The following is a 26672-nucleotide window of genomic DNA, read 5'->3' as shown; positions in this document are numbered from 1 at the left end:
CTATAGATACTTGGCAGTTGCCTAACTGGAGGTATAGATGTAGCTACCTCTATATATCTATATAAATCTATATAGATATAGCTACAGATATAATATAGGTCTATCTATCCACATATAGCTATGGTATATCTACATACATTTATATACATATAGCTATAGGTCTATATATAAATAAATATGTTAGGATACCTGTAACACTAGTCATGTGTAGAAAAAGATACAAGGCACTTTACTGTCTATTATTGTCATTTATCTGCTGTAGTTCTCCCCATACCTTAACTTTCTTTGATATTACAGCTTCTTTTATTTGAGAAATTTTTCCCATGTCTAGTTGGACCCATAACGAATGGCAGAGAAAAATGGGAAATACAGGCAGAAATTAAGTAGAGTGTGCTTAAAAAGTTTGCAGGACTATTGAAAGAAGTCACAAATAAGATATATTTCAAGCAGGGAGTTGAAGGAAGTTGCACTCAAGAACTGGCAAACCTAGAAACTGAAAAGAAAATTGATCAGATGCAACCATTGGGATTTTTCAGTGGATATGCCTTAATTTTTATTGGGATACTTCAAGTTTACTAAGCACTCCAGGTACCATTTAAGGTTGCCATCTCTGCTCTAAAAGGGAATGATGTTCTCAGCATGGTTATGACTGTGGAGCTCTGAACAGTAGCAATTTATGGGAACTTAGTCAAATAACTTACCAACTTTGAATTTGCACTTCCTTATCAGTAAAATAAGTGTTTTGAGTTACATAATCAAGTTTCCTTCTAGTTCTAAAATTTTGTCTTTCTTTTGGAAAGGGGGTCACTCTATTGCTGATTACTTTATTCAAGTTCACAATAAAAAACTAATAAATTCTATAGTCAGGGTTTGAATCCAGGTTTTTATCGTTGTTTTTGCTTAATGCCACATCCTCCTAAGAGCAATGCAATGTTACTTTCCATGACAGTGTTCTCTGTATTGAAGGAGTGCAGAGCCTAGCCAGCTAGAGAGAATCAACAAAGAGAAAAATTTCCACAAAGTTTAAGCTTTAAACAAATTGCCATTTTAATATAATCATTCGTGCATTTCATCTTTTTGAAGTAATTTTCTAAATGGCACTGTTTTAGATATTTTCTTCTACCATTCTCCAACTTACCTCCTAAATCCTCTTCTTTTTGTTGTTTTATATTGCTCTGTTGACTAGATACATCTATGGACCACATATAGTGTAATCTCATTCTCCATGGAATTTTATTCTCTTTGCTTGGTCTTTGTGAAGTGATTATTACTAGCCCATCTATATTCTTCAATTTAACCAATTAAATTCCTTTCCATTAGTTTCTCAAACTCTCATCTCTAATTTAGTTGGTGAATACAGTGAGTGATTACAATATCAATACTTGGTTACCGTTTTACTGACCATTCAACAGCCCACTTCCATCCCCCTGTGGGCATGTGCCATGTTTTCCTTAGGGCTGGCTCCATTTCCTCCAGCACTTAGTACAGTGCTCAGTAAGTAACTAGTGAATGTTGACAAAATTAAGGGATGAATTCACTTTCCCTCTCAATATATCCTATCAACAACTCTTATCCATTTCTCCATTTCACAAAGCTGGGAAGAGAAACCGAGTATCTTTATAGTCACCAAGTAAAAAAGGCAGAGATGACCCTATATGCTCCATTTTTGCATTAATAAACTGGTAGCTTGAGAGACATGTTAAAAACCAAAGTTAACTTAAGTTTCTAATTTACATTACCCATTAAGAAATCTGATCGCTAGGTCCTGCTAAAATCAGGGTAATGATTAAATAATGTAAACTATATCACACTAAATGCATACTTAAAACTTTCTCATGGCAAGTCATTGCTCCTAATATAAAATTTAATCTCCACAGGACCACCAATTTCCACTTGATCTGGGTGCTACATACCTGTTTGAATTGGTCTGAGATCCCACCATTTTTTATCTTCACTCCCTATTCTCCAGATAAACTAGCTTTATATTCTCAATTATAAAAAGTTGAAATCCACAAATGGCCTGCAACTAGTTCTACCATGGGCCTGAAATGCTTTTCCCCTAAGTCTTTTAGTGGCTAGTTTCTGATTAAACCCCGGACCTAAGCCTAAATCCCACTTACTCAGAGAAGCTTTCTCTGATCACCCAAAGCAACTACCCAGTCACTATCTATCCTATAAAGCTAGTTAAATCTCTTTGTAAAATGTATAATGATCTTTGTAGGATGTTTAATGATTTCTTGCTTTTTTGTTTCTGTCCCTCTCACCAGAATATAAATTTTGTCTTAACTGGTGGAGAAAAGTAATTAAAGGCAGGGGTTGTAGAGTCAGACTGTGGTGGTTTGAATTTAGACACCAACACTACCTAGATGAATTACTTTGGGCGAGACCACTCCCTTCTCTAAGATTCAGCCTCCTCGTGTATAAAAAAATAGGGATAAAAATAGTATCTATCTCAGAAGTTTGTTGTCAAGATAGGATGAGATAATGCATAGGTCTCAATAACATTATTCATGATTATTCACCATCAGGTACCCAGAACAAATAACAGTGCCTAGGGCTTTATAGCTTGATAAGTATTTATCAGATGACAAAAATGAATGAATGTAATAACTCTGAATATTATTAATTAATTGTTAATTATTAATTTCATAATTAATATTAAATATAATTATTAAATAATTAGGAAAATAAAACTTTATTCCTATACACTTTATTTTTCCTGTCACATTCTCTCCCATCCACTCAGTGCTTTTTTTCTTCATCACTTTTCTCTCCTTCCTTCCTTTGCACCTTTTTTACTCTCAACTGGCTCTCATCTTCTGCTTGTCAACAACCTCATGATTCTCTCATCTTAAAAACAATCTCCCTATGTACCCCTTTCCTCTTTTTTAATGGCCTTGAAAGAGTAGCTAAACTTGTCTCCATTCATTCCTAAACCTATTACATTATAGCTTCTGTCTCCTTACTTTCCTGGGATTGCTGCTGTCAAGGCCACCAGAAAATGTCTTTGTTCTTAAGTCCATCAGACAATTTCTCATCTTTATCTTACTTAACTTACCAATGGCAGTTTATTCTTAGATAATGCATAGGCACTGAAGGTAGAGAGATCTGAATTAAATTGTGCTTCACACATTAAGGAATTCTGAGGCCTTGGGCAAGTTGCTTAAACCTGAGCTTCAGTTTCCTCAAATGCAAAAGGATAATGAAACTAATCTACCTCATTCAATTATTTACTCAGTGTATATTATTATTTATCAAGAGCCTATTCTGTATCAGGCCACGTTGTAAGTACTGGAGGTATATCAGTGAGGAAAAAGGACGAAAATTCTTAATCACATGGATCATATAATCTAGTGGTTATTAAACAAAATAAACATAGTATGTAATATGTTATTACTTTATAAAAAGTGAAAGCAAAGTAAATATAAAAGATGAATGGGTAGGGAATCCTATTTTAGACAGGCGCTGCAATTAGAAGGGTGTGCTTTCTTGAGACAGTGACATTTAACCAGAGATTTGAAGGAGGTATAAATATTGAAGATTTGAAGGAGGTTTGAAGGAGGTATAAATATTGGTAGAGGGAAGGAGTAAGGATGGAGGAGGTTCTAGGCAGAGAGAACAGCAAGTGCAGAGGTGCTCAGATGGAAGCAAGAGAACCTGTTCAAGGAACTACCAAGAAAGCAAAGTGGCTATGGTGATGAAAAATTGCAACAAACATACAAAAGGTCAATAAAGGGAATTCAGAATGGGAGGTAAGAGAAGAGGAGCTCATTCAGGGCCTTGCTGGCCATCACAAGGATTTTGATTTTACACTGAGTGAATGGGAATCCATTGGAGTACTTTGAATATAATCAGTGTGACTGCTGTGTTGACAGCAAGGCAAGAGAAGTAGGAGGAAGGCCACCATAATCAACATGAAAGAAAATGGTAGTTTAAATGAGAGTGATAGCAATGGAAATAACAAAAAGAGATCAGATTCCTGATATATTTTAAAGGTAGGGTCAACTAGATTTTCTGATTAGATGAATTGAGGAAGCAAAGTCAAGAACAACTCAAGCTTTGGTTTGGGTGACTGACAGAGAGCATGTACTATTTACTACAATGGGGAAGATTTCAGGAGGAACAAACTGGTCTGGGGAAGGAGATCAGAAGCTCAATTTTGTTGATGTTTACTTTCAGATCCAGGAGTAGACATTGAACATGTGAGTCTGGTGTTCGGTAGAGATATCAGGATTGCAAATAAAAGCTTACAAGTCATCAGCATGTAACTAGTACTTAAAGTCATAATATTAGATAAGCACATGATGAGAGTGAGACTAAAAAAAGGTAAAGAGGTACAAGGACTACACCCTGGGAGACTACCGCTTAGATGAGGAAATGAGAAACCTGAAAGAGAGATTGAGACTGAGTAGGCATAGAATTAGGAGGAAAACCAGGAGAATTACTAAATTCCAATTTCAGAAAGTGTTTTAAGGAAGACAGACTATTATTCAACTGTGCAAACACTGGCTAAGTATGATGAAGAGTGAGGGAAAAAAAAAAACACCTACTGAATTTAGCAATTCAGGTGAATTAGTGACCTCAATACATGCAATTTATCACGAGTGGTGGAGAGGAAAGTTGGAATGATGTATATTTAAAAGAGAACTGCTTTCAAGTTAAAAATGCAGATTGAACACTTGCATGTGCATTTCCTTCCTTCCAAACACCACTGCAACTACAATACATGTTTCCTTTGTCATTTAGGCATAAACACATAGAGTGGGAAGAACAGGAAAAAATGAAACCAGCAGTAACACTGTGGGAAGCTGGAAATGTGATGGATGAGGAGAAAGGGATTTACCAGTCTCTAGCAAAAAAAACTTGCAAACTGCCAGGGGAAAAATCTAGAAACTAACTTGATTTCCACCTCAAATTGGTGAATACATGTATTTGGAATGCTGAACTCAGACAATCTCAACACTTTTTCCAGAATGCTAGCTCCTATAATATCAATACCTGCCCATTACTCTCTAGTAGAAGCTTGAAAAAGCTTTCTCTGGCAAATCTGACCAGTCTAAGAAGAAATATAAAAAAAAAAAGAAAAAACCTGTCTAAGAAATCCCTAACAAATGGCCTGCCTGGTTAAGTACACAGTCAACAAACACCACCTATGTATTCATAGCTTTAAACCACCTCTTAACTTTCTTAATCTAATCATGAGCAAACAACCAGGATTACCAAACATCTGAAGAAACCCTCTTATATGGAAGACAGAGACCAAAACCAGTCAATTCAACAAAATATAAGTGAAATAGAAATTATTCAGAAAAGAAAACTATCATCATTAACTTCAGGTTAATAAGACATTATGCCCTCATCCAAATAAATTTGTATGCTATTTTTGAATGATTATTTAGAGAATAAAAATGGCCCTTGGTAATTAAAAACATAATAAAAAATGAAAAAAATCAATAGAAGGATTTAAAATTAAAGTTTACAAAATAACCCATTAAGCATATCAAATGTATGCAATAATATTTAGAAGACAGAAGACAAGAAAATTAGATCATATGACAATATTTTTTCTTTTCAAGTTGTTTAAATTTAATTTTTTTATACAGCAGGTTCTTATTAGCTATCTATTTTATACATATTAGTGTATATATGTCAAGCCCAATCTCCCAATTCATCCCACCACCACCACCCACCCCCCTTGGTGTCCATACATTTGTTCTCCACATCTGTGTCTCTATTTCTGCCTTGCAAACTGGTTCACCTGTGCCATTTTTCTAGATTCCACACATATGCGTTAATATATGATATTTGTTTTTCTCTTTCTTACTTCACATTGTATGACAGCCTCTAGGTCCATCCATGTCTCTACAAATTGTCTCTACAATTTCATTCCTTTTTATGGTTGAGTAATATTCCATTGTATATATGTACCACATCTTCTTTATCCACTTGTCTGCCAATGGGCATTTAGGTTGCTTCCATGACCTGGCTATTGTAAATAGTGCTGCAATGAACACTGGGGTGCATGTGTCTTTTTGAATTATGGTTTTCTCTGGGTATTTTCCCAGTAGTGGGAGTACTGGGTCACATTGTAATTGTATTTTTAGTTTTTTAAGGAACCTCCATACTATTCTCCATAGTAGCTGTATCACCTTACATTCCCACCAACAGTGCAAGAGGGTTCCCTTTTCTCCACACCCTCTCCAGCATATGTTGTTTGTAGATTTTCTGATGATGCCTATTCTAACTGGTATGAGGTGATACCGCATTGTAGTTTTGATTTGCATTTTTCTAACAATTACTTATGTTGAGCAGTTTTTCATGTGCCTCCTGGCCTATATGTCTTCTTTGGAGAAATGTCTATTTAGGTCTTCTGCTCATTTTTTGACTGGGTTGTTTGTTTTTTTAATATTGAGCTGCATGTGCTGTTTAAATATTTTAGAGATTAATCCTTTGTCAGTTGCTTCATTTGCAAATATTTTCTCTCATTCTGAGGGTTGTCCTTTTGTCTTATTTATGGTTTCCTTTGCTTTGCAAAAGCTTTTAAGTTTCATTAGGTCCCATTTGTTTATTTTTGTTTTTATTTCCATTACTCTAGGAGGAAGGTCAAAAAAGATCTTGCTGTGATTTATGTCAAAGAGTGTTCTTCCTATTTTTTCCTCTAATAGTTTTATAGTGTCTGGTCTTACATTTAGGTCTTTAATCCATTTTGAGTTTATTTTTGTGTATGGTGTTAGGGAGTGTTCTAATTTCATTCTTTTACATGTAGCTGTCCAGTTTTCCCAGCACCACTTATGGAAGAGACTGTCTTTTCTCCATTGTATATCCTTGCCTCATTTGTCATAGATTAGTTGACCATAGGTGCATGGGTTTATCTCTGGGCTTTCTATCCTGTTCCATTGATCTATATCACTGTTTTTGTGCCAGTACCGTACTGTCTTGATTACTGTAGCTTTGTAGTATAGTCTGAAGTCAGGGAGCGTGATTCTTCCAGCTCTGTCTTTTTTTTACCTCAGGATTGCTTTAGCTTTTTGGGGTCTTTTGTGTCTCCATATAAATTTTAAGATAGTTTGTTCTAGTTCTGTAAAAAATGCCACTGGTAATTTTATAGGGATTGCATTGAATCTATAGATTGCTTTGTGTACTACAGTCATTTTCACAGTATTGATTCTGCCAATCCAAGAACATGGTATATCTCTCCATCTGTTTGTGTCATTTTTGATTTCTTTCATCAGTGTCTTATAGTTTTCTGAGTACAGGTCTTTTATCTCATTAGGTACGTTTATTCCTATGTATTTTATTCTTTTTGTTGCAATGGTGAATGGGATTGTTTCCCTAATTTCTCTTTCTGTTCTTTCATTGTTAGTGTATAGGAATGCAAGAGATTTTTGTGCATTAGTTTTGTATCCTGCAATTTTACCGAATTCATTGATTAGCTCTAGTAGTTTTTGGTGGCATTTTTAGGATTATCTGTGTATAGTATCATGTAGAGCATATGACAATATTATCTCACACATGAATAAGAGGAGCTCAAAAAATTGAGAAAAGGAAAAAAGAACTGGAAAAAATAAAAAATAAAATATTTTAAGAAAATTTCCAGCCCTAAAGGATATGAGTTTCTGAGTTAAAGGTCCAACAGATTGTCTAAAACAACTAGTAAAAATAGTTAAAATTCCAGAAACATAGTGGCAAAGAGGTTATTCTAAAATCTTCCAAAGAGAAAAGTATAGGTCATATGCAAATATTAGGAATCAGAATGGCTTGAGATTTCTGAACATCACTATCACATGCTTGGATACAATGGAACAATGCCTTCAAAATTCTAAAGGAAAATAATTTCCAACTTAAGATTATATACTCAGCTAAATTATATATCAAGAGAAGAGCATAGAGTCATTTTAAGTCACATAAGAACCTTAAAATAGTATAACTTCCACACAATTTTTTTAAGTAACTGGATAATGTGCTTCATCAAAATAAAGGTTTAGGGCTTCCCTGGTGGTGCAGTGGTTGAGAGTCCGCCTGCCAATGCAGGGGACATGGGTTCGTGCCCCGGTCTGGGAAGACCCCACGTGCCGCGGAGCAGCTGGGCCCGTGAGCCATGGCCGCTGAGCCTGCGCGTCCGCAGCCTGTGCTCCGCAACGGGAGAGGCCACAACAGTGAGAGGCCCATGTACCGCAAAATAAATAAATAAATAAAAATAAAGGTGTAAACCAAAATAGAGAAATATATGGCATGCAGAATAACTGAGCCAAGAGAGAACCTAGGCAGGTTCATTATGATGGAGAATCAACAGAAATATCTTTCCATTACACATTCTTGTTACTCTTCCATCCCCCTATATTCTTAACTGCAGTCATATTCTAGTTCCCAGTTTATGCCATGTTTTTCCTCTTTATGCTTTGCACATTGCTGCTTCCATGACCCAAAGATGTTTATCCGTCTCCTTTACCATCCTTTAGTATTCATACAGAAATACCCACCTTTCTACCTACTACCTAAAAAACTTTCAGTGATGCCCTAATCTGAGTAAAGTGACTTTGCTCTGAGCTATCCAAGCCTCAAGGTAAGCATTAAATATTCTGTACTTCGTCTCTTTACAAGGCTGACTCTTCCTACTGAACTACATATCCCTTGAGGGCAGAGGTCATGTTATACTGCCTTTGTATCTCTAGCATCCACTCTGATGCTCAATAAGTACTGAATGAGTAAGTGAAAGAAAAAAATTAATTCATTATTTAGAGATATGCATCAGATTAAGGAGTTCATTAAGTTCCTAAGTGATAACAGGACTAAAAATAATGAGATAATATATACCTCTATAGCCAGGACTTATTAATTCCTTATCATATTCCGTAAGTAGCTAACAATCTCTTACCTATTAAGTCATAGATAGGGATTTGAACTCCTGTCTACTGAACTCTTTGTGTCCAAGCTCTGTGTTGTTATGTAGCTCTCCCTTCTGAGGAGAAAGGAGAGGTTCTAGTGCATAAATACATAAAGGCCAATTAGGGCATCTTCTTTCAGAGAAAGAAAGGTTTTATAGCAAAAAAGGAGTCTGTGAACTCCAATTGTATGAGAAGAAGCAAGTCAGTATATTATTTTTAAACTGTTGGAAAAAATAACACCTTTCTTCCTGAGACGAGAGTTTATCTGACGAAACTAATCCTGGAGTGAGTTTTATGACCATGTTACAAACCTCTGTAAAGTAAATAATGTAATAGAAATGCTGACAGAGCCCTCCTTATGATGGGTTTGGAAGGTACAGCTATAAAACAGAAGTAATTTCTGGAATTCGGAAATTATGCATGATTGTAAAGACAAACATATTTGCCATAAATTGAAGCCCATACCTGCATGGGGATATACTGGTTCCCACTTAATTCAAGGTCAGCGATAACTTTAAACAAATTCTATTAAACTCTCGTCAACCTGTTCAAGTCAACATTAAGGGAAGGAAAGAACAGAACAGAACTCTCTGCAGAACACTAAATCATGTAAAATTTCAATTAAACTTAAAATCAGCTAAAGGAAACTAGGAACAAATCCTCCCTTTAAAATGCTTCTCCTAAAACAGCAAAAGAATCCAATACTTTGAAAGCAAAAATAGCAAGAGCTTGTGAGTGTTTTACAAACACTGAATCTGGATTTATAGAAAATGATAGCGAAACAATTTATCAATAGTACAAACAGCCACTTATCAACTGAGGTCTCTTTGACCGAACTTTTTAAATGTCCGTCTTCCGTGGCTAGAGACCAGAGACACAATAGGGAAGACTTCAAAGGACACAAAGTTAAGCTATTGACACTGCTGCTGTGAGTTTTCTGTTCTACTCAAGCACAAACAATTATATATTTTCTACCTAAGGTTTTCCTATACAGCTTTTCCCCTTGAGGTCATGCTCTATAATGCTCATCTTTGTGGTCCTTTTGTCCCCAATCAATCGCACCCATCCTATGTCTCTTGATTTTGTTACACTCAAAACGTGTATTTGAAAGATCTTAGGCTGTGCAATCAAAGAGAGTTGTATCTGAATTTTGTTTGTGTATATCACTGATTGGATGAGATTGGGAAAGTTATTCATTTATCTGCAATGCTCATTGTTTAATCCATAGAATGGGGGTAAATAAAACATCAATATTAATAGAAATGCCCAGAAAAATCTCATTTTGTAGGCTAATGGCCCTCTTGTTTGGACACACGGCAATGAGAGATTTTATTCACTTTAGTCACTCAAATATTTAAATAATTAGGTAAAGTGAATATCTTAAATTAAAAGCAGACTGATGAATTTAGATGACAATGAAGATTGATAAATGTATATAGATACAAATGCTAAAAAAGTTTCTCTAACATTTTGCAAAAATTTTTAAAAGCAGTGGTAGTTTATTTGGGTATGGGCATACCAAGTCTCCAAAACATAGATATGTTTAATAAGAGAGAGTACTAAATGCAGTACACTAAGATCTCTATTATTATCTTTTAAATGCATCTACAATAATAGAATGTACCAGATACAAGCTCCTATTGTAAGTTACTATTCCTATGAAGTCTGTGTTCTTTGTCTTAATCCTGTGACTAAGCACAAAGCCTGACACCTAGCAGGTACCAATAAGTATTTTTTTAAGTAAATAAAAGAATGAATATAGTGAAGACATCCAGTGAAGAGGTCTTTTGCTAGCTGGGAAAGCAAGTTGAGTGGTTTGGAAACAGCTGGGATGGAAATGGGGAGACTGGGAATATTTTTTTCTTTGCTTAATCTTTCCTTTTTAATGGCGGAAAAAGGGGTTTTTTTTTGTTGTTTTTCTTTAACTTTCTTACGTGACTGACTTCATTTGCTACTATGGCAAACAGTAATTGTATTCACATACTGTGAATAGAGGCATTGGTTATCTCAGTAGTTTTTCCTTCTTTCTTCCTTCCTTCCTTCCTTCCTTTCATTTTTTTTATTAGGGTATAGCTGCTTTACATTGTTGTGCCAGTTTCTGCTGTACAGCAAAGTGAATCAGTCATATGTATATACATATCCCCTCTTTTGGGGATTTCCTTCCCATTTAGAGCTCCCACAGAGCATTAAGCAGGTTCTTATGTATGGTCTCTATACAGCAGGTTCTCATTAGCCATCTATTTTATACATCGTAGTGTATATATGTCAATCCCAATCTCCCAATTCATCCCACCCACCCTTCCCCCACTTGGTGTCCATATGGTTGTTCTCTACATCTGTGTCTCTATTTCTGCTTTGCAAATAGGTTCATCTGTACCATTTTTCTAGATTCCACATACATGTGTAAATATACATTTGTTTTTCTCTTTCTGACTTACTTCACTTTCTTTGAGATGTCCATCCATGTCTCTAAAACTGACCCAACTTTGTTCCTTTTAATGGCTGAGTAATATTCCATTGTATATAAGGTACCACATCTTCTTTATCCATTCATCTGTTGCTGGACATTTGGGTTGCTTCCACGTCCTGGCTATTGTAAATAGTGCTGCAGTGAACATTGGGGTGCATGTGTCTTTTTGAATTACGTTTTTCTCAGGGTATATGCACAGTAGTGGGATTGCTGGGTTATAAACAACCCAATCAAAAAATGGACGGAATACCTAAATAGTCATTTCTCCAAAGAAATGACTAGAAAGAAGACATACAGATGGCCAAGAGGCATATGAAAAGATGCTCAACATCACTAATTATTAGAGCAATGCAAATCAAAACCACAATAAGGTACCACCTCACACCATTCAGAATGGCCATCATCAAAAAATTCTAGAAAAATAAATGCTGGAGAGGGTGTGGAGGAAAGGGAAGCTTAAGCTTCTTGCACTGTTGGTGGGAATGTAAGCTGATACTGCCACTATGGAGAAAATTACGGAGGTTCCTAAAAAACTAAAAATAGAAAAAAGTATGTTTGAATGCTGATGGGACTAATATAGTGAGAAAAATAGATTGATAACAGGGATGAAGGAGAGAGAATTAGAATAAATATGACTGACAGATCACAGTCTCTGAAATGGAGAGAAAATAGGCTCCTGAGGAGAAAGCGACAGATTGACCTTTATTTCCAGGAAATCCACTTCCTCTACCATCAGAAGAGGGAAGAAGACAGTTCAAGAAGCAGGTAGGTTTACACTTTCATTAACTGGAAGTTGAAGTTGTTGTAGAAGGCCCAATTGCCTGGGTTCTGAAGCTTATAAACATTTTAGGGTCCTTCTAAGAAAAATAATTCAAAATTACAAATACAATTTAAGTATAAATCCTTGGAACTAGTCTGTAAAAGTGAGTGTTTCTGAATCTTAAATTCCATTAGTTTCATGGAAAATCTCCTTCTCTGCCTGAAATTAAATCCTGGCTCCACATCTCATTAGCTATGTGAATTTGGGCAATTTATCAATCTCTCTGTGCCTAGACTTCCTCATCTTCAAAATGGGGACAGACATTGTACCTATCCATCTCATAGGGGTTTGCAGATGACTGGATAAAATAACCCCTGTAAAGCAGGATTGAAAAATCATGTAAAGGATTAGATACAACTATCCATGTAAAGGTAATCCATGTAAAGCATGGATTACTTACTACTTACTTCTTACTTCTCAATTAGTACTTACTTCTCAATGAACATTGATTATTATTATATAGAGTCCCTGAAATTACATAATAGGAAGCACACAATAAATGTTAGTTTCTACTTCAGCTAGATGAGAAGTCACTTTAAAGAGATCATATTACGCTTCACTTGAAATCTAGAGTTCCTAGTATACATTAGACACACAAAATTTATCTTTTATTATTCCTCCCCCTGCTCCTCCTTCCACTTCTCTTGCTTTTCTTCCTCCTCTCTCCTTTTCTATCACTAGAATGATGTGGAAGCAGATAGTCCATATGTGAACTCACTAGAATGCCCTTCCTGACGCTAGGAACTGCACCATTTATATCTGAAATAAAGACCACTCTGCACATGATAGCTATTCAGAAAATTTTTGCTGTTAAGAAAATTACTGACATTATACCATCATTCATAGTTCAAGTATCTAATAAAATTTGAATACTGAAAACTGCTCCAAAACCAATGGTAGACTTGGTGACTGTCTACACTATATGACATACTTCTCTTTCATTGTAGCCCTAAGCGTGAGCGCAGTGTAACCCTGATGCTGACACAGAGTCAACGTTCAGCAAATGCTTTACAGGTGAATGGTTCCTCATAAGAGAAGGAAGGTAAATACAAAGGGTGACTGACTGGACTTTTTACACGCACCACTAAGCTCTAAAAGAGAGAAAGCCTACTAGGCATTCTCTATCAGAAAATGTTCATTTTGATAAGTCTGTCACCAAAAGAAATGCAAAACAATGTTAAAAATTTCTTACTTCCAATATACATAACCAAAAAGCTGTTCATTCAGTTTTCTGCAGTGGCACATACTCAAATGATGCATTAAACATTTAGCCCTGTTGTTCTCCAGGTTTTTCAATGTTTGCTAACTAATTTATTCTCATGCTGATAATCTTACCTGAAGCCTCTCACTTTTTGTAAGGTACTAAAGTGACTTGGGTTGCAACCAAATCGGTAGCAATTAGTCAGCTGAATCTCCAAGAAATTATTGGGATACTTTGTTGTTACAGAAAATAATTCAAAATTCTGAGTATTTACCTCTGAATATTTCTATCCACCATATGTCCATGCCTGTGCAACTTGAAGGAATAAAAGAGAATCCATGTAAATTTTAAAAAGGTGTTTTTTTTTTTAACTTTGTTGGGTAGAGTGATTCCCACTATGTTCTTTGTAATAAGCAAAGCAAAAAAACGAGAAATAAGAAAGTGATTGATGCTAATGATAATGAAAATATGTATTTTTTCCACTGTAAGACATTCCAAAAACCTTTCTTGAGTAAAATTGGGAAGGTACGGATATCTATTTCTCATAAAGTTTGGATGGACATTTTAAAATATTTGAGATACAAACTTAAAATAACGTCATTCAATATATAGGAAGGATAATAATGTACAAAATGCCATATCACAATGAAGCAGATGCAAGCCAGAGCTAGTTCTCAGTAGAACCAGACACTGGACAGAAGCAATTCCTGCTCTTTCTATTTCCAGTCTTTTAGAAGCTGCTATAAGGGTATAGTCACTGGAATTATGATTTGACACTTAGTAAGACATCTTATATGAGAAACTAAAAGTAGACAGCATCTTGTCCACCTCCTTGATTTAATGAAAAAGACTATCAAGCTCAGTGACTGATACAAGTCAACCCAGCTAATCTGAGTACCGTCATGGAAAGTGAGGTGAGGTGGTGACGGGATGTAAAAAGGGCAGGACCTTGTAGTTAAGCACTTGAAAGTTGAAATCCCTTACAGACCATCATGAGCAGTGGATTGTATAGTATGTCACAATGGAGGATATTATCAAGTTAGCTTCCTGCTTCTGTATCAGAAGAAAACTAGGGACCACACTGCCCTTTTCCAGCCTGCTTCAGCCTTTACAATAAAAAACAGAAGTGAAAGCAATATTCAAGACCTAGGATGCATTTGTGAGTAACCCATTTGATTCAGCCAGAGGTACTTGAGAAGAAAAACCATATATTTACTGCTATTCCTCACATGGGTTTAGTTCATAGACAAGCTGGGAACTTGGTGGCCTAAGGTGCTGGGAAAAGGGAGGAAGTCATGATAATAAGGATAACAGCTAAACAACCCCTGGGACTGAGCTCCATAGGTAACACTCTAACGCTTAATGTTTACCCTCAGGAAGTTAGTGCATTCAGATCTGACCCAGGCCATCGCCAATGTCCAAGAGGATGTAATCTGGTAGAGGAGAAAGCAAGCGTTTCTGTAAAGTGATAAAACTCAAAGTCAAAGGGATCTAGCCTTCAATACCAGTACACTAACGTTTTGGGACAGATAGAGCCACAGCAAGTAATGAGAGAATAATGAAAAGCATTCAAGGAGGTAACTGACAGAATAGAGACCAGTGTTAGGGCTCCAGCCAAGGAAGCTATGGCTTTGAGTGGGACTTAAGTCCCTGTGGGAGACTGGAAACCAATGTAGAAGAGCAGTCCTACAAACTGTGAAACAAATACCAAGTTTGGGGAATTTAAAGTGCTAAGCTTACAAAAGCCTGACTCATTTTTATGGACTGTGAAAGCTCATAAAGCCCTCCCTGAGTTGGCTGGGAGAGACTCATGCACGGACTGTGGCTGAGCCTTTAGGAACAGTTGGAATCCAATTGGTCAGAGTTGGATAGAGGTTGATACCAACATCCCACAAATCCTGGGCAAGATTTGGCAGGGAACGGGACAAAACCAGATGAATGAGGATCACTCAACAGAGAAGAAAAACACCGCTAAGTTTCACTGGAATTGGAAATGAGTTCAGTTTCGTCTTATACCGCTTTTAAAATAAGCATGTTTTTCTTCTTGAAATTCCTCTTGAATAGGTTTTACACATACAAATAATAAAGATATATCCAGGTATCATCATATGTTTCTGCTTATCTTTTCATAAAATTAACACTTAAAACCCAATTTGTGTGCATGTGTGTGTTTCAAGGAAAGTCCCAGCAACTAAATATCAAAATGGCAAAGCTATAACACAGGTGTAAGAAACCAATCATTCCTACGTACCTTCTGTACAAGAAGCCAGTCAGCAATTGGGCCAACAAAAAATAAAGAGGATTGCAGGGGGGAAACAGAATCATTCTCCAAGTGGACATTATCTGAACGATGGCACCAGATGGAAATTACTTTTTCCCACATAAAAACAAGATAAATTTTGATAATATTCTTTTACATTTTAAAGTGCAACATTACTCAGACTCCCCATCAAGGGCATAGTGAGCAAGTTAGCATTGTGTTACAGAATGGAAGCAGAAACGGTACAGTTTCTCAATGAGAAAATAATAAGATAAAATCCAGATAAAAAGCTACTATGAATTTTTTATATAAATATATATTTTATATAAATATTTATATATTTATCAGAAGGTCAGAATGAGAGTTACAGGAGGTCAACATTTGTAAAGACAGTAGAGAAGGCATCTTCAAAGAAGAATTACCAGGGCTCATTGCAACTCTACCTTTATTAGCCATGAAATCTTGTGTTACTATAACCTTGTTTTGCCTCAGTTTCCGCAACTGTAAATGGATATTGTAATAACAGGTCATCCCTCATAGGACTGATGAAAGGATTAAAATGAAATAATCCATGTGAACAGAGCATATACAATAATTTATGGTTGTCATTAAATAACTTTTAGCTGCCATTATTAGGCAGTTTTCAAGGAGATGTTCAGAAATTTACCGAAGACATTAAAACTCATGTTAACCCAGCATTAATATGCCCATCTGTATTCACCTGCCTGTCAAAGACTTGCTTACTAAATAAGATAATCCATTTATCAGACCGCTCTAATTAATAAGAACACAGCTCCTCTCCCTGTGCTCTTTTATCAAATATATGACATTAGTGGCAAAATGACATGACAGTGATATAAAAATTACAACATTAACAGGCTCTGAATAAATAAAACCCGAAGCAAAATCTTTCCTGATGCCAAGAATACAATAGCTGAGATGCGGATGGATATTTCAGAACTGAGTGTAGAACAGTAAATCATACAATACTGGCAGAACACTAGAGATGATACTTTTTCAAAATAAAACTATGAAATATTGGTGGGGACATTCAGCTCTGATGTTTCATTGTGAATGACACAGCAAGTCTAGTAAAGTAGCTGATTTATTGCAAACCTTATCACATTTTAAAGGGAGATGTTTCCACTGATTCTCTTTAGCCACTACAGAAACTGTGCCACTGTATGCCAGAAGAGGGTTTGATCTTTACTCAAGCAAAAATCAATTTCTTCTACATACGGAAATTCAGCCTTTACTCCTTTGAATATAAAGTTTTCAACATATGCACTATCACCAGTATATGTTCATGTTAAAAAAGCGAATCAATTTTTATAATCAATGGTTACAGTTTCTTGTGTTATGGAGAAATACGGTTCTGTTCTGTTTAATACCATTCTTTCCACCGCATACACCTGCCTTCCCTAAATTGACAAAGGGCACTAGTTCCCTCTCATTTCTCTTGAGACAGAACCATGACGTATTCCATAGAAAAGGGGGATGGGGCAGGGAGGTGTGGGAAACTTGGTCATTTCTCCAACTGTATCTTTGACTACTGGACTCCCAAATACCTCCGCTTAGGCATCTGGTTTTGCAGTCACTAGGAAAAATAGCTACATTAGCTTTCACTTGTAGCCCTCTTTCTGACTGATGGAACCATGTTGGGCTAACAACACAAGCATGTTAATAAATATTCCCCGTTTTTCTTCCCAAGAACCCACACACACATTTTCCTCTTTAGATTCATTTTTCTTGTCCTTGCTCCGCATCGCATCATGCATCTATATGAGTTCACACAAATACATTTTTTATTGTCCAATATTAAGACTTTGATTCTCATTTTGGGACCTCCATTAAATAAATACTGGTCCTTCAAAAATAAACTAATAGACTTTCATTTCCATTTTGGTAGCAACCTGATTTCTTTGAAAAATTGATAGAAAGTAACTACAAATGTATATAACCTTTGCTTTAAGGCAGGTGTCCCCAACTCCTGGCCATGGACTGGCACCGGTCCGTGGCCTGTTAAAAACCCGGGCCATGGGGGCTTCCCTGGTGGCGCAGAGGTTGAGAGTCCGCCTGCCAATGCAGGGGACGCAGGTTCGTGCCCCAGTCTGGGAAGATCCCACATACCGCGGAGTGGCTGGGCCCGTGAGCCATGGCCGCTGAGCCTGCGCGTACGGAGCCTGTGCTCCGCAACGGGAGAGGCCACAACAGTGAGAGGCCCGCGTACCGCAAAAAAAAAAAAAACCAAAACAACCCCCACCCCCCACCCCCCGCCGGGCCGCACAGCAGGAAGTGAGCGGGCAAGCAAGCGAAGCTTCATATGCCGCTCCCCATCGCTTGCATTACCACCTGAACCATCCCCCCACCCCTCCCGTGGAAACTGGTCTTCCGCAAAACTGGTCCCTGGTGCCAAAAAGGCTGCGGACCGCAGCTTAAGGTATTAGCTACTTATTGGATGTACCTCATAGATATCCTGCTTCAATTTCCATAAAAGAATGATGCATAGACAATTAAGTAATTTTCTAATTGGTTTTGCAACATTTGACAATCATGACAATATAATAAATTAACTATCAAATAATACAGTATTAAACCTTCAAAAAATCACACATCACTGCAATCATAAATTATTTCTAACTGATCTTTTTAAATATTGATTTTTAATCTCTTAATATAAATTCAAAGAGATTTTGATGAAAGAAATGACGTTTCAACAATCCAGTTTAGGAACTATTAATTTAAACAGTGTCAGTGACATGACAGATATTCAGAAATTTTATTTTTTATATTTTTAATTTTGATTTTGGAAGGTAGCTATTACCTATGTTACTGATTTTCAGTCTTTCAGCACCAAGGCTCCTTAGAAAAACTGTCATAGTAACCTCAAATATAAAGATACATTTTAAAGTTGAAATCTGTTCTGTAAGTGTCACTATTGGTCATAACACTAACTCATTCCTAAGATATGTGACAGAATTCAGCGTATCTCTTCCTGAAAATTATTTGTCTTCTATTTTCTTATTTTGCCCAGTTTCTGGAATTCAGATGCATTTTGTCTATATCAGTTTGCTATTCTTATTTGTTTTCCTATTGTTCTTTTTCACCCTTACAAGATTCCCCTACTTTAATTAAATGTGGATATTTAATATTTACTCAAAAGGGAAAATGTAGAGACTCAAAAAAGATATTGAGGCAACAACAGTTTTCTCTTAATTAATATAACTCCTAACCTGATGATTCTGCTAATCTTTTGTAGAATGTTGTAAAGCCTTTATTAGTATTTCAATTATTTTTACATTAGAGAAAAGGGGAATAAAGGAGAGAATATGAAAAATAAGATTCAATTAAAAATTGAGTTTAGAAAGTCAACTAACAGATCATCCCCAAACTGCATGGACTATTACTGTTGAAAAATACTAACCTTCATAAATACAATATTTAGCTAGAATTTCAGAAAGTCCTATTAGTTATAAAAATGCAAAGCAGTTCCTAGGAAGCCTTAACCTGGCAGGGTTTTATCCAAAATCCTTTTTAGGATAACAGTTCTTTCACAACTGTGGCAATTTAAAATGACTCAGGTTTTATGTTTATATGCTCTGGACAGACAAATGAGCTTTTAAAGTACCCCCTTCTAATGAAAACATCCCCTCTTCCTCACCCTCTTGAACTTTTTATCCTCTTGACATCTATACAAATCCTTAGGATAAGATCATGCTACCTTAATATAAATGGTGAGTTTATATAACATCATCAAACTGCTGTGTCCACTTATCCAGATAGTTTTGCATATGAAACTTATAAAGCATCTATGCAGCTCAGAGTAAATTCTAGATTAGCTAAGTTCTATTTTCCTTACCCTCATCCCTCAATCATGATTGACTGATATCAAAATAGTCCTGTATGTCCAAATACATAGAAAACACTAAAAGGAATCAAATATTTTAAAAACAGCTTTATAATGAACTGTTATGTCTATAATTACTGCAATAAAATACACATGCTATACTTTTCATATGTTACATATTAAAAATAATACAGAAAAAATCAATGCATTAATTTTATATTTTTTCATAATGATATATAAAACAATTCAATTCATAAGATCTGCCTAAGAAAGCATTATCCAAAAACAAATTCATTTTTGAACAAAAATATTTGCTGTTTTTCTTATTCTCTCTCAAATGTGCCTTTGTTCTTGTTTTGTTTCAAGGTTACATTGTGTCTTTGCTAAAACTAAAATTACATAAAACATAATGCTGTCCACCTAATTTAGACTACATTTGCCTCTTCAATGTATGAATAGCAAACATTTTGGAGATGATAGGAACTAGAAAACTCTCCTGAACACCATGAACTTTCTTGCTGGAAAACAGCATGGGCTACATACATACACCATATTATTTCTGAAATATTCATGGATCACAAGTATATCTTTCCTAGAAGATTAATGCAACCATATTCTATTTTTCCACTATTAAAATCTTATCTCCATTTTTTCCTATTTCACTTTGGAATAAACATCTGACCATAATTTTTGTCATTAGACATGAAAATTTAAGGGAAGAACGAGAAAATCAGAAGTGAACTGTAAATGTGCCACTAACAGCACAATTCAGAATGAGTGCCATGGCGGAAGGGTCAGGTATCCTGAAGTTTGGCAAGTTTTGTCATTTTCTATTTTCTCTTATAATGCCCCCGATAACAAGAATATATAATGATTACTGTTGACCCTTGAACAACTGGGGTTGAACTGTGTGGGTCCACTTACACAATAGTAAATACTACAGTACTACAGTTCAACCATGCTTGGTTGGTTGAATCCGCACATATGGAGGTACTGTAGATACAGAGGGCTGAGTATAAATTATATGCAGAACTTTGACTGTGTGAAGGATCAGTGTCCCTAAGTCCCACGTTGCTCAAGGGTAAACTGTATTTCTGTAGTTTCAAAAATCTCCTTTATTCTTTTTTTTTAAATGGCTTTGTATTTTTTTAACTTTTTAATTTATACTGGAGTATAGTTGAGTAACAATGTTGTGTTAGTTTCAGGTTTACAGCAAAGTGATTCAGTTATACATACACATATATCTATTCTTTTAAAAATTATTTTCCCATTTAGGTTGTTATATAATCTCCTTTATTCTTATCCATACATTTTTTACAACCACTTGAAGAGGAGGATCTGAAACTTGAACTAGATCGTTTCTTGTTAGTATATGTCCTTAAGTTAAGGTTAATTGTGCATCTTGCTAACTGAGCCATGATACATCAGCCTGAGGGGGGGAAAAAAAAATCCTACCACTAATTTAATGGCATATTCTGTCCCACCCTTGATTATATAGCTAGTTTAGATTGTTTTAGTCAATTCATTCAAGAAGATTGATTATTTCTGGATGGAATTAAGTACTTTAAGTTGTTGTACATCAAGAGTTGTTTTTTTTTTTTAAGATAAATATGCAAAATGGGAATTCCCCAACAAGAGTTGAGAATGTTGCATTTCACAAGCTTATTTGACCTCAGTTCCATTTACTAGAGGGAACTTGATATCATCTTGATTTAGCATCTACAGTTTCATGTGGCTCAATATGGTGACTTGTTGGAAGAGACCATATGATACACTGTAACACTGTACAATCTGGAAACATGCTGCCTGGGTTCAGATTCCAGCTCTCTCACCTCCTATCTCTGAGGCCTCGGGCCAGGTATTTTATCCTCTCTGTTCCTCAGATTCCCTTCTGGCTAAATGGGGAGAGTATTTGATACCATTTTAGTACCTACCTCATAGGGTTGTTTTGTGTTATAGTACCTACTTCATAGGATTAATGAAATGAGTTCACTAATTCAGTAACTTAGATACTGTGCTTAGGTACTGATCTCTATTTGGCACACCATAAACGCTACATGAATGTTAGCTATTATTACTGGGCATTACTTACTTTTAGCTTCTTTAAATAAAATCTTTTCAAGTTAGAGGTATTTTTTTCTTTATAATTGCTGCTGAAGTTATCTGTCAATGTTGATGCAGTTTAAAAAAACAATTATTATGATGCTTATATCCAGACATCTTAGTACTAATGGACTACAGCTCCGTAATTGTGGACTCAATTATTGCAAAACCTTATAAACATAAAATGCTAGACTACTTGTTTCTTTTGTCACTCTCCATGTTATTTAAGACCTCTCTGTCATTATTAATAATAAATGACAATAAATTTGCATTTTTGCTAATGAATGTTTGTATTAAAAAGTTTCTTTGTATTATATAATTAATCATTTTATTTTTCTCTTTGAACTGTCAACATTTGTGGAGCCTTTATAGTTTCTTCCAACTTGAGACTCAATTTCTGATATTTTCCCCCATGCTTGCTTAGTTTCTTGTTCTCAAATAACTGATAAGTTTGACATGCCCTATTTAAAATTACGCAGGGATTTCCATATTTTTCTAATGAATGATATAATGCTAAAATATAAAAATGCCATGTCAGTTGCTCTCCACAGAAAGTGTTCTCTCTGTAGAAAAGAATATTCCCTTCAATATTTTGAAATACACTTACTCCAGAAAATTTAACAGTACATTAATGTTGTGGAGATAGCTTATAAAATAGATTCTCACAAGAAGAGCAACAGCAACTGCATTTCTTGAGGATGAATGAGTTGTTGTAGTCGTGCACATAACACAAAATTACTTTAACCCCAACCAGTATAAAAGAATTAAACATTTTAGCAGCCTCATCACATTGGGCAATGTGTTGCCCATATTTAAAAAAATCAATTAAACAAAAAGTAGGAGAATAATATATTTCCTTTATAACGAGAGATATTTCTCAGAGCATCTTATTTCTTTTTTGGGAACTCTATTTTTCTAACTTTTTAAGATCTACTTCATGGAAAAGGGAAAATACATACATATATATTTATACTCATTCACATATTTATACACATATATATTTAATATATATTATATCCTTTAGTGCCGTGAACATGATGCAGTATTAAATTAAATGCCTTCTTTTAATCAAAATTGCACAGAAATATACTTAAAAGAGAGTTCATCACAGTTTTGTTTTTAATATCAAAATATTGGAAGTAGTCTAACTGCTCAACAACAGGAGCTCACACAAATTAAGATAAATCCACACAATGAAAGAATAAGCAACCATCAAAAGCACGTTGAATAAAAATATTTTGTAATTCTTTAAATCTTATTAGATTACACAAACAGCATATGTGTATGTTCATATATACATATGAACATTTTAGTATAGTTTTAGATGTAGACAGAGACACTGTTACAGATATGTAAATATAAAATATTTCAAGCCAAGTGCTTTTTATACACTGTACCAGGAGATAGAAAACTGAAGCTAAGGGAAGTTAATTAATTAGCTCAAGGTTATACATCTAAGTTAGGATTCAACTTATGTGTGTCTGCTCTCTTGAGCAATATGTTAAACTTCCTACTTGTGGAATAAGAAAAAGTTTTAATAAGGGATCATAATTGCTATTTTTAAATAGAATAACTTAAACATATACTGTAAAGGAAAGAACAAATCTATAACAAAGCTCAATATTTCTCCTGATGGATACTAGTGTAAATAAAGAATTACTTAACTAGAGGAATAGTTGGGCTTATTTTCTTACATCCTTATAGATTTTATGAAGAACTCACACTTTTAAGTTCTTCTTACTGCATGCTTCATCAATATCACATATTATATATTTTTATCTTATATTATTTCATTATTTCCAGTTTCTTAGTCATTTGGGACAAGAGTGCAACTTGTAACCAAGTAACTTTTAGTTTTAAGCAATTTTGCTACATTGGATACTGATGTCACAGCTTTTAATTCTGGCATCAAATCAAAATAGAATCCTTGGGGGGCTTCCCTGGTGGCGCAGTGGTTGAGAGTCCGCCTGCCGATGCAGGGGACATGGGTTCGTGCCGCGGTCCGGGAAGATCCCACATGCCGCGGAGCGGCTGGGCCCATGAGCCATGGCCACTGAGCCTGCGCGTCCGGAGCCTGTGCTCCACAACGGGAGAGGCCACAACAGTGAGAGGCCCCCGTACCACAAAAAAAAAAAAAAAAAAAAAAAAAAATAGAATCCTTGGTCTGCAGGGTTTTTTCTAACTAATTAATTAATTTTTGGCTGTGTTGGGTCTTCGTTGCTGCTCGCGGGCTTTCTCTAGTTGTGGCAAGCGGAGGCTACTCTTCGTTGTGGCGCATGGGCTTCTGACTGCGGTGGCTTCTCTTGTCGTGGAGCACAGGCTCTAGGCACGTGGGCTTCAGTAGTTGTGGCACACGGGCTCAGTAGCTGTGGCTCGCGGCCGCTAGAGCACAGGCTCAGTAGTTGTGGCACATGGGCTTAGATGCTCCACGGCATGTGGGATCTTCCCAGACCAGGGCTCGAACCTGTGTCCCCTGCATTGGCAGGTGGATTCTTAATCACTGTGCCACCGGGGAAGTCCATTGGTCTGCAGTTTTGAAATGCATATTTGCACAAATGCACCACTCTGGTGGTGGGTGTTGATAATGGGGGATGAAAGAAAGAAAAAAACAAAAAGAAGAAGGAGGGGAAGGGAAAGGAAGAAAAAAAAGAAGGAAGGGAAGGATTTGAAAGTAGTTAAACACAGTAAGTGTTCAGACTCTGGAAAAAAGTGCCCCTGGATAAACAAAATGTGATCTATGCATACAACAGTATATTACTCAGTCATAAAAAGCAATAAAGTACCAATTCATGCTACATTGTGGGTGAACTTTGAAAACATGATGCTAAGTGAAAGAAGCCAAACACACAAGGCCATGTATAACATGATTCCATTTATATGAAATATCTAAAATAAGTTAATACATAGAGACAGAAAGCAAATTGTGGTTGCTAGTGGCTGGGGGAGGGAGGGTATGGAAATAGATTTCAAAATGAATATAGGATTTTCTTTGGGGTGATGAAAATATTTTGGAATTAAACAGAGGTTGTGGTTGTACAACATTGTGAATGTACTAAATGCCACTGAATCGTAAACTTTAATTTTATGTTATATGAACTTTACCTCAACAAAAAAATAAATAAATAAGAAAAGAAGTGCAGATTTAGTGCACAATTCATTGTAAAAATATAATCTTAAAAAATAATATGCTATATAGTGGGTCATATGTGCCTGCAGACCTGTAAATATGCAAGTATAAAAGTTGACCAAAATTTGCAACGGGCAAAAAAAGAGTAACAGCAAAAATAAATGAATAAAAAAGTAATTTAGCAAGTTTAATCTTGTGTTTCATTTCTCTATTTTACTATTATTATTACTGTTCATTATTGCTTCTATCTTCACTGTTGCCTAACAACAAATGACAACAAATATGCACTACTATATGGATGAGTTTCATAAATTTTGCAGAGCTTAGCATGCAGAAAGGCTGGTATACTGAAAACTATGATAGAAAAGTCTCACTTTCACAAAATATACTTGACAAAATAATATTAAAAGAATAAAACTGATGAATGGGCTTATTTTTTTATTCCTGCTTTGAACACTATTCTTCTTTGATGACTCATGCTTGGGAAGGTCTTAAGTGATTCATAGAAGTTGTACTTACCATAGAATAGCTTTATTACACAGAATATTTTCTAAGTTTCCCATTACTGCCATGTGAATAAAATATAACTGTTTTTTTGAGAAAATGTATTAAATATGTTTTTTAAAAAAGGATCACAAACCCAAATTCTTACAGTTGTAAAGCAGGTGTCTTAAATGAGTGAAGAATGATTGCTACAGAGGAGAGGTAGGGAAAGGAATGCAGTGGAAGGTGCCAGTACCCATTTAAAGGAAGCTGCTGCAATCCACTTCTGGTCAATATTTGCCACATGGAAATGGAACACAGGCCCACTTCAGCCACATCTTCAGATTATTCAGGAGAAGACAGATATTCTCATTTTATATGAAATCAGTCAGTTTTTAAATATTGACAAGTAATTCGGTTTTTTTTAACATTGTAAAAAACACACAAAATGTATCTGTGAGATGAATGTGTCCAGGGAATTGCTGTTTATGTTAAAAAAAAAAGATTCAGTACCAATTTCCAAGGACACTCCATCCAGCAGGGTTTAAGTCAGTGTTCTACCATAGCAATTATTTTTTAAACTTAAATCCACAGATAGGCTAAAACCAAGTATTAGCACTTATCTGTATAACAGCGTACATTTAAAAGAAAAGAAATATCAACTGTTTGAGAATTAGTCCAGGAAAATATGATTGCAGCACGTCATATGAACAAAGCCACATACAAAGGTGACCAGGAGGAGTTTGGTTAGAAAGCAACTGAAATGGAAACAAACTGACCTCAAGGGTAATGGATAATTTTAAAAGAATAGTTATTTGTTGATGCAGTGCTTTGAGTTGAGAAATTTTTGATACATATTAGATAGGTTAAAAGGGGAGGGGAGAGGCTAGCAAATATTTATATACCAGTTATGATACTATGTAGATTAAGTCTGCTCTTATTATATATTATTTTATCATGAAGTGAACCTATCAACACAACAAAAAGTCCACCTACTGAATGGGAGGAGATATTTGCAAATGATATATCCCACAAGGGGTTAATATCCAAAATATACAAAGAACTCATACAACTCAACATCAAAAAGCAAACAATCCAATTTAAAAAATAGGCAGAGAATCTGAATAGGCAGTTTTCCAAAAAAGGCATACAGATGGCCAACAGGCATATGAAAAGATGCTCCCTAATCACCAGGGAAATGCACATCAAAACCACAATGAGATACTACCTCACACTTGTCAGAATGGCTACTATCAAAAAGACAACAAATAACAAGTGTTGATGAGGATGTGGAGAAAAGGGAACCCTCATGCACTGTTGATGAGAATGTAAATTGGTGCAGCCACTAGAGAAAACAGTATGGAGAATCACCAAAAAATTAAATTAGAACTACTATATGATCCAGCAATTCTACTCCTGGGTATTTATTCAAAGAAAATGAAAAGACTAATTAGAAAAGATACATGTACCCCTATG

General features: G+C 35.6%; 1 protein-coding gene across 1 annotated transcript in view; it reads right to left on the bottom strand.

The window, feature by feature from the left end:
* The window catches only part of TENM2 (teneurin transmembrane protein 2), a 3004989-nt gene that overhangs the window by 2715662 nt on the left and 262655 nt on the right, over positions 1-26672 (bottom strand). The window lies entirely within an intron of this gene.

Source organism: Globicephala melas, chromosome 3 (assembly GCF_963455315.2).
Source record: "Globicephala melas chromosome 3, mGloMel1.2, whole genome shotgun sequence".
Lineage (NCBI taxonomy): Eukaryota > Metazoa > Chordata > Mammalia > Artiodactyla > Delphinidae > Globicephala > Globicephala melas.
Note: the sequence above shows the minus strand (reverse complement) of the source record. Positions and strands in the feature narration are given on the sequence as shown.